The 9,663-nt window shown below is 50.7% G+C and overlaps 1 long non-coding RNA gene across 1 annotated transcript; it reads left to right on the forward strand.

Annotated features, from left to right (window-relative positions):
* Positions 1–2,611: 2,611 nt before the first annotated feature.
* LOC102761763 lies at positions 2,612–7,930 on the forward strand. The gene is made up of 2 exons (XR_001513311.1): positions 2,612–2,961; positions 6,050–7,930. It is a non-coding gene; the product is annotated as an uncharacterized LOC102761763 (long non-coding RNA).
* Positions 7,931–9,663: the final 1,733 nt, after the last annotated feature.

A 9,663-nucleotide genomic window follows, 5' to 3' on the forward strand; every position in this document is an offset into this window, starting at 1 on the left:
GGCGGGCGGTGGCTGGGGGAAGGCCCCGAAGTTGGAACTCTTTAGGCCAGCCCCCTGGTGCACCGAGGTAAACTGAGGCCCCGAGCGGGGAGGTGCCTAGCATTGGTCCTCCCAGCTAGCGCGGAGCAGGCCCTGGGCCAGGGGTCGAGCTTGTCCCGGGAGGATCCTGAAAGCATGGGGGACAGTGGCTTGAGAAAGCCGAGGGAACGAACAGAAGGCGGAGGAAGTTGATGGAGCAAGAGGATTGTACTGAGCTGGTCAAAGATCTGGGAGCTGCGGGGAGAGAGGAGTGGGAGGAGATGGGAAAGCCTTGGGGTACACACATTTCAAGGCGGGATTAGGACCGAATTAGGACTGGAGGGCGGGGAACGGTGGTGCCTGGACCTCCTAGGACGCTGCGCAGCTAAGGATGCGAAGGTGGAGAGGCTCAGTGCGTAAGCGCCGCGGGTCATAGGAAGAAGGCAAGGAATAGGTGCTGGGACGTGGAGGTGTGGGGAAAGGGTGTGAGGGACTGACTGAGGACACAGAATTTTCGAGTCCCTCTTGGCTACCCGCCCTGCTTGTGCAGCCACTGCAGTGCCACCTCCCTTCCCTTCACGCTCTCCTGGAGTTTGGGGAGCAGAGTGAGGGTCTTCTTCTGCTGCCATCCACAGAAGAGTCAGAATCTCCTCCCTCCTGGTACACAAGGTTTTCCAGGAGTTTCCAGCGTCCTCGGATTAAAATACAGACCTTAAGTATAGCTGGCTCTGGCACAGCTGGGAGATACCGGAGCATTCTTTGCACTCCCTGCTTCCCCCACCTCCAGCACCTGCTCTTCTCCAAGCCCTCTGGCCTTCCCTCCATTATCTGCCAAACTTTCTTGTGAAGACAGAGGCGGCTGTGCTCTGCCTCCCTGGACACTGCTGTGTTAATCAGCAACCCCGAGGTGCCAGACTTGGGGGGGGGGGCGCGGTTCCAGAAAGGAGAACTGTACCTCTGAAGTCACAAATGTCACAGACCTACCTGCCAGCCTGGCCTGCCTAGGTGGAGGCCATCCCTCTCACCTATAGAACCTGCCCTAACCATCCCCCCCACCCCACCCCCCATGCCCACAGCCCTTTCTGCTGCATCTGTGAGGAAGCCGGGTAAATTCGAAACCACAACCTGCATCCAGAAAGACAGGGAATGTCCTGAGGTGGACTGTCATTCTTATGGTTGGCCTGGCCCCATGGGAGGACATTTTCTACCTTCCCCCACACCCAAGGAGCTGGTGCCTGGAAAAATTCTGAGCCCTTAGTTTCTCCCATTCCCCAGGAAATAGCTTTTAATCCCCCAAAGCCAAGCTTGCTCTGGCCTGCTAAGCTTTTGTATACACATTGCAGTTGCCTGGAATGAAAGCCTTAAAGGCCTGCCTTTCTTTTTTTCTTTCTTTTCCTTTCTTTCTTTCTTTCTTTTTTTCTCTTCCTTCCTTCCTTCTTTCCTTCCTCTCTCTCTCTCTCTCTCTCTCTCTCTTTCTTTCAAGGCCTTTTCTTTCATTTCACCTCCTCAGCTGACCAACCCCATTTCATCATTCAGAACTGGACTTCCTCCTCCAAGAAGTCTTCCCTGACCTCCCTTACTGCTTTACAGGATCAAAAATGAAATCCTCAAACCTACCTCCACTCTCTAGTTTCTTACCAATGGTTTTGTCACTTTTCCTTATGAGTTTAATCACCACTATATTCCCATTTCCCATGATCTTCCTGGCATGCAGAATCCTTACCTCTTCTTAAACACTGAATTGATCTCTACTGCATTAAACTCATTTCTACTTTTATAAAAACACACTAAACAATTTGAAACCTTTTACTAATGACTACAGGTCATGAGCGTGATTATTGTCCACTAATTTATTTGTCCACTAATTTTGTCTGGGCTTTTGCAGTGGGCTCACACATTCATGATGCTAAGGTTTACCTAGCAATTGCGTGTGGCTTTTTAAAGTCTCCCAATCCCCTTCCTCACTACCTCCTGGTTATTCTTATACTTTTGATTGCCTGCCTCTTGACATGCCCTCTTACCCAGCTTATGCCTAACCCAGCTGCCAATGGGTTGAAAAACTAGGAATCCAGACTTTTTAGAACTGGGTGCAAATTAAGAGTAAATAAGCCCCATGTAAAGGAAAACGAACACCGATTTTGTTTTGGCTTCCTGGAGTGTTTTGTGTGTGTCTGTGTGTGTGTGTAACTCCATTGCAGTTACCTTATTCCACAAGGTCGGGGCTCTTAAGTGATCCCTACATCACTTAGGTGATGCTATAATAAGGAAACTAGAATCAGCATATAAGTGTTTTGTATGTGATTATTTAAAAAGATTAAGCCTTTTCATATTAAGAAATAGTTTGAACTAAAAAGCGGGGAAATTACTGCTCCTTGAGTATTTTCTTTGGTGCTATATAATTGTAATTCATATCATGTCATTCTTATCAAGGTAGTTTCCCCAACATGGAACCTAGGTCATAGAGTCTTTGTGAGGAAGAAGTGATATAATATGTATAAAGCAATCCTTATATAAAGCACCCTCACCGGAGATTAAATCTGAAACCTAGGTTTGTGCCCTGGCTGGAATCGAACCCACAACTTTTTGGTGTACAGGACGACGCTCCAGCCAACTGAGCCGTATGGCCAGGGCTGTTTGTGTTTTTGTTTGTTTGTTTGAAGTATAAAAACTCCACCCCCTTTTGCAAATCAGAATCTTTGTTTTTAATCAGACAGTTGAAACGAGGGCAGTTAATAGTTGAAGCTCTTGGTTTGCTTACCTGAAAATCTCTCAGTTGTGTCAAGCACCATGTGACCTGCTGCCTCTGGGACTTTGTGTTCCTTTTAGCAGAAGGAGCCTGGGAGAGACCCGGCCTCCCGGCGCTGTTGGCCTGCTTCTCCTGGGGTCCCTGGAGCCGGGGGAAGAACCCGTTTGCCACCACCTCCCCCAGTGGTCCAGCTCAGGGTGAGTGAGTCGCTTCCTGCTCCTGGACTCTGCGGGCCAGGTGCTTGGGATTAAGAGAGTGGTCACGTGCACAGGGACCTTCGGGAGAGAGAGGACTGACATCCATGGGGCACAGGCCATGTGTTCAGGGTGGGAGTGAGCAGAGTGAGGTGCCCCGGCCACCAGGAGCCAGCACACGGGCTTGGTCAACAGGGGTCTAGCCCCAGGAGTCTCTGCCTAGTGAAGGCAGTATAGGCCAGTGGTCGACAAACGCATCAGTCAACAGAGCCAAATATCAACAGTACGATTGAAATTTCTTTTGAGAGCCAAATTTTTTAAACTTAAACTATATAGGTAGGTTCATTCAACTTTAAATTCACGGTTTTCGTCTTCCGATTTCTTTGCTTCTTCTTTGTAGCCATCTCAAACAGGCACCTAAAAAAATGTTTTATTTTAAAATAAAGCCACCAACACAAAATAATTACAATTCCTAAGTTGATGACAAAAATACCTGTAGGATTTGCAGCTGGTTGGAAAAATACAGGTAACTTTATGCTTCGAATAGGTACTTTTGTCACCCGCGCACGATTTGCGGACACAACTAGCACTAACCACTGCACAATGAGACCGCTGACTGACTGGCTCACTCAACCCGTGCATGAATCGCGTGCGCCTGCCCCACGCTGGGTATCCCACGGCCCGCCTGCGCCGTGTCTCCCGTCGCCCGACCGACCGACACCCCCCACTTCTTCTGCCACTTCTTCAAAATAGACTCACCCAGGCCGAAAACCGACTTCTGCGCATGGGCCACGAAGTTTCAATCGCACTTTCGTGCGCGCCCGCACGTGGTATTTTGTGGAAGAGCCACACTCAAGGGGCCAAAGAGCCGCATGTGGCTCACGAGCCATGGTTTGCCGACCACTGGGATAGGCCATTGACATGGTGAGGCACATAGAGTCAGACCCATGGCCTCACAGAGCAAGTGAGGGGGGGTCAGGGGATTGTCTTAGTCAGAAATGGGAAGATTTGAAGAGGGAGCATTGTGAACAAAGGCTTAACAGATTAATGTCACGCTCAGAAAAGGGACCCCTGTTCCGAGTGCCAGGGTGCGGTGCAGGAGACTGCTGAGAGCGAGGCTGAGGCAGAGAGCTGAGACACTAGCAGCTCTGAGCAAGGGCGTGGAGACGAGGGCTGTGTTTGGAGAGGTGACTGGACTGGGCGGCCAGGGAGCCACCAGAGGCAGACCCAGCTAGGAGGGGACTGCATAGTCCCAGGAGGGACGATGAGGGGCCTGGCCCAAGAGGGGCAGTGTTGGATTGGAGAGGAAGGAGCTCACCAGCCCGGAGCCATTTCTGGGGTAGAATCATCAGGCTGCAAAGGGGAGGCGAGGGAAGAAGGGAAAGGGAAAGATAGATCCACAGAGGTGCTCCGTAGGCTGTGTTTGCTGTGACCCAGAGAGGACTGACAAGTTGTCTACTGCTTCACTACGAGGATACGATCGGAGAAACGCATCCGAGGCGAGTTTGTCGCTGTGCAGACATCATGGAGCACACTCACAAACCTGGAGGGTGTATCCTGCTGCCCGCTAGGGATAGCCTGTGCTCCTGTGCTTTTCAGCTCCTTTATAACCTCATTGACCAAAACGTCGCTGTGGGGCGCCTGACGGTGCTCAGGTTGTAACCAGCTGAATGTACATGATCCCAACTCCAGAGTGTACTGAATAGTATAGCTTTGTTATAGAAAAAGTGAGTAGTGCTTTAAAATGAACTTCTATTGTGTCTCTTTTTTTAAAAAAAAATCATTATCAGTCTTCTATTGCCTAGTAACAAATTACCACAGATTTAGCTGCTTAAAACAACACCCATTTATCCCCTTACACTTTCCGAGGGTCAGGGGTCAGGGCACAGCTTCGTGGGGCCTCCGTTCAGGGGCTCCCACAGCTGCCTCAACGTGGGCCAGCTCATTCCTTGAAGGGGCCCAGGTCCTCCTTCAAGTTCATCTGATTGTTGGCAGAATTCATTTGTTTGCCTCCGGAGGACTGAGGGCCCCGCCTTCTTGCTGACTGTCAGCTCTGAGAGTTCCCTCCCCTCACAGGCAGGTGCTCCTTCAGTCGGGGGAGGGGGGAGGGTCTGGGGGGGGATCCTCAGGCTCCTACAATGTAACATAATCACAGGAGTGACTCTCCATCACCTTTGCCATATAAGGTGCCCAAACAAGGGAGTAACCACCCAGGCATAGTCACAAGTCACCCCCACACTCAAGGGAGGGGATTATGCAGGATGAGTTCACCGAAGGGCGGTAATCTTGGAGGCCACCTGAGAATTCTGCCTAACTGAAAGCTCAACACGTACAAAAGAAGGAACACAAATATTTATAAATCATCTACTTAATCCCATCACTCAAAGTTCCTATTTGGAGTAGGCCCGTTCTGTCCATCCATCTGTCTATATCTCCTTGTACTATTTAAATGTTAAGAAATTCGCTTCTATATCGTATACAAAATCTGCATCAGGTATTTAAAAAATTTAATTGCAAAAAATGGTAACTTCGACCTCTCCATTATCATTTTGGGATATTGACACTGAAACAATCCACAGATCTTGATATTCAGATTTCCCATCATATGGGTGAGCCAGTTAATTCGTTCAATTCCTTTGTTGGACTTCAAATCAGTTAGGATGTAACTGATTTCATTTACAGATAAAGAAACGGTGACTCAAACTAGCACAAGCAGCAGGGGCACTCATGAGCTCACCCAAAGGATGTCTCGGTAGAGTCAGCGTCAGGGCCGCTTGGTTCAGGGGCCCGGTGACGCCATCAAGGTTCTTTCCTTCTCTCTGAGGTGCCACCCTCCTGTTGTTTCATCCCTAGCCTGGTAGCAAGGTCACTGCAGCATTTCCACTAATTATTCCTAATTATCTCCTTAGGATAAAATCCTAGAAGTGGAATTGCTGGGTCAAAGGGTATGTACATTTTTAAGGTTTTGATATGTATTCTGTTGTGTGTTTGAGTAGATAGTCACTGGGGCCAATTTCCTTCCTTTGGTTCCTAGCTTGCTCGCTCCTAGACTCTGTCTTCTGATTGGGTGATTGCCTCTCTTGTGTTTCAGGGAACTTCCGGGAACCTGAGGAGGAGCTGGCGCTGACAGTCATACTTCCCAACGGAGACTGTGAGGATCCTGGAAAGGGGTCGGGAGCCTGTGACGGAGCTGCCCACACTCCCGCTGAGCCCGCTGGAGACTCCAGATGAAGTCTGGACCCCTGGGCTGCTGCAGCTCCTCACTGATGACCGTGGGAGTGCAGTCTCTGCCACACTGACAGATACCAGCCAGGCAGCGGGACTTCCTCAGCTAAGCCCGACCTAGGAAAATGTGTCCTCTGGGAACGTGGTCCCTCCCCCGCCTCCAATTTGGTCACTCTGGTCACAGTGAGGTTGTTTTTCTCCCTCGCCTTGGTTTCTCTGTGCCATTGAGACAGAAGGCAGCCTGCTTTGCGGCTCTGTGGTGCTGTGGCATCCCGTGGTCGTGTGCATGAGCATCCATCACTTCACATGCAGCTGGAAAGAACTCTGGACCAGGAGTTATCAAACAGGGAGAGGGGAGATCTTAGACCTGTCACTCAACCAGGGGCCAGGCTACCCACCTGCAAGCAGCACTGGAAGTGTGTGTGTGTGTGTGTGTGTGTGTGTGTGTGTGTGGCGAGGCTTCACTCTGACTGTGGGGCGCCCCTGGCATTTAGTGGGCATCTCGCGTTGTGTAGGGCAAGCTCCAAAAACAGAATTGTTCTGCTCAAAATGCCAATCGTGGCACCTTTGAGAAATTGGATGAGCCAATCTCTTCCCCTTGTCAAATTCTAGGAAGAGTCCCCAGAGCAGAGAGGGTTGGGGTTCCTGGGACCTCAGCTCCTGAACAAGCCAGAATAAAGACTGCACTGCCCCCTGGGGGCTTGGGCGCCAGAGCGAGATGCTCAGTGTGCTGCTGGCCCAGGACAGAAATAGCCTTGCACAGCCATGCGAAGAAAGAGCCCTCTTTCTTCCTCATGTTGCCATTGACTTTCTGTGCCAAGTTGTTTTGAGAATAGGGCACCAAACAGAAGGAAAGTTGGGTTATGGATTAATGCAAGGGTATAGGACTTGCTCTCAATCTCAGGTCCTAACCCAAGGACAAAGCCGACCCAGCCCAGAGGTGCCGAGTGCCGGAATCCTTTTTTCTCTGGTTATGAGTCAGACAGGGCCAATGATGTTCCCTTAAAAGCCAGGAAGACCACCTGTTCACGCAGAAAAGGAACTCTGCATTACCTCCCTTGTCTTCCTTGCCCGCCAGGAGAAATCCAGCTTTGGAATAGCAAGGACAGCTCCTGCTTTTCCCTGGTAGGAAGTACTATCTAAGGGAAGAAGTTAAATTCATTCATTCATGCGTGACTCACTCAGCACACATGCAATTGTGCCTACTATTTGCCCAGCATTCTGGCAGGTGCTGCATAACTTCCTTGAGTTATTTCTGCCAAAATAACCGTGAAAGTGCCAAAATGTGGAGTGGCAAACCTGTGGCTGGGGGGCTCTGTGATGTTAAAGAGGACCCTCGCTGCTCTGCGCCCCCGTTTCTTTTCTACAACAGGGAGCCTATGGGTGTGAGGGCAGGTAGGATGACAGCTTATTTGGGGCGGTTTGGCAGCATGTGTCACTTTAATAATGCAAAAGTATTTCTCCAATAGAAGGACCCAATTGACTGCCTTCTGTCCAAGAGTGAACTCAATGAATTGCTGTTGATGTTTGAAAATCTGGGGACTGGTATTGTTGAAGCTGCTCTATTTTTCTATTTATCCGTTAATTTCTTTGTAATGATTTGGTTAGACTTTTATTATTTGGTCGGGGGAGGGAGCTTCTCTTAAGGTAGAAAATTGTCTAAGGCAGAAGTCGAAAGGCAGAAGCCTCTGCTGTACTTCAAAACTCAGGAGTTTGTTGCCAATATTTGAAACTTGGGAGATTGCACGTAAAAAGCTTGTTTGGGGAGGGGGGAGGGGTGTGCCGTCGTCGTCTTCATTTTGCTGTGATTCCACCCCCACACCCTTGAGCCCCTTTCTCACCCTCCCCTCTGCTGTACTTCCCTGATACAGGCCCCCGCCTGGGGCTGGTCCTGGTGGGCATTTGAGTTTGCCAGCCTCTGCTATAAAGGGTGCTGTGCACGTTTTTTCATCACTTTCAGTATTTCCTGTGAATATGTGAAGAGAGAGGGTCTTTCCTGACTGAGGTTGGGTTCTGCCTCCCGACGGATAAAGGCCGGACTGACATCCTCCCAGGCCCCTCCTGGCTCCCGGGGCAGGCGGCTCAGAGAAGCACCGTCCTGTTGTCTTTTCCAGCAGATGGAGAGCTCGGTGCTGGGAGGGACCTAGGTGCTGGGCCTCCTCCCCGGCGACTCATCCGAGGCCTGAAAGCTGGGGCGGGCCTGTCTGAGAGTGGAGGCCCCCATTAGGTTAGTGGTGCCGGGAGGTGTTGACGAGGGGCCTCCGTCGGGCCACAGTCTTGGTACTAATCTTTCTAACATGGCAGCTGTACTGCTTCTGACTTGAATCGATTCCTTAGACCTAATAAAGCCAAACAGCGCCTCACTGCTGTCGCATAAAACACAGTGGGTCCTCCCCTTTCTGTCTTGAGGTGCTCCTTCCAGGCGCCCTTGGGCAAATGGTGGGAGGCTCTGAAATAGTCTGGCCTGAAAGTCCGCCCGTCCTGCCCCGAGGGACATCTCTGCAACTTTTCTGGCTGGGGTTGGAAAGTACTTAAAAAGAGATTTGTTAAAAAGATAGTATTTAGCTTGGTAGTTAAGAGGGAGTCTATGTGTGCGTGTGCACACGCACGTTTCACGCGATAAAATGGCCTTAACTGAGCCTCAGAGAGCCCCTTACAGCATTTGTGTCAGTTTCTCTCTTCTCAAAGTATGTGTCCCCAAGATTAACCACACAGAGGAGTTCCTAGGTTGCCCAGCCAAAACCAAGGCAAACCTGCAAAAGGGCCAAGGGCTGCGCCCCCCAACCTGTGGTCTAAACAAACCCCTCGTACCCCAGACAGAACCAGGACCCTCATTGTGAGTCCTGGTTGTAGAAGCTCGGTCCCTTTCTTGTCACCCTGACTTTCTTCTCTCCCTCCCTGATTACCAGGGTCTTCTCAGAGTGGGGTGTTGCCTCGGATCATTGCCCCAACCCCAAACTACTAGTGTCCTTACCCTGACCACCTACACCCCAGGTGTATTGCCGGCTCCAGAAGCCCAGGCTGCCGGGACAGCCACTCCCAGCCCCCTTGCTCCCCGACAGGAGTGGGTCTCACTTTCAGCCTCCACACCTGGTCTGGTCTGAACATGTGCCAGAACCAGAGCAGGCCAGACGGCGGAGCCGGCCAAAGGCCTGGGCCTGAGTGGGCGGGCGGTAGGAACAAGACCTCGGGCAAAGCTAAACCGGCCCTGCCCACGAGAAATCTAACGCCAGGCACACATGTAGCTTTCCATTTTCTAGTAGCCACATTGGAAAAACAAAGTTAAACAGGTGAAATTAATTTTAATAGTGTATTTTATTTAGCCCCAGATGTCCCTATGAATAAAAGCTTCAAGCACCAGCCTGGAGCATCCCCGTGACATAAGATCTGCACTGTTCTATGCCAGACCCTGAAGAGAGCACTTCCCCTCAGAGCAGCCTTGCCAGGAAGGCGGACCTGCCCCCTCTCCCGTCCTCCCCC

This window comes from Myotis davidii, unplaced genomic scaffold, assembly GCF_000327345.1.
Source record: "Myotis davidii unplaced genomic scaffold, ASM32734v1 scaffold370, whole genome shotgun sequence".
In the NCBI taxonomy this organism is placed as follows: Eukaryota; Metazoa; Chordata; class Mammalia; order Chiroptera; family Vespertilionidae; genus Myotis; species Myotis davidii.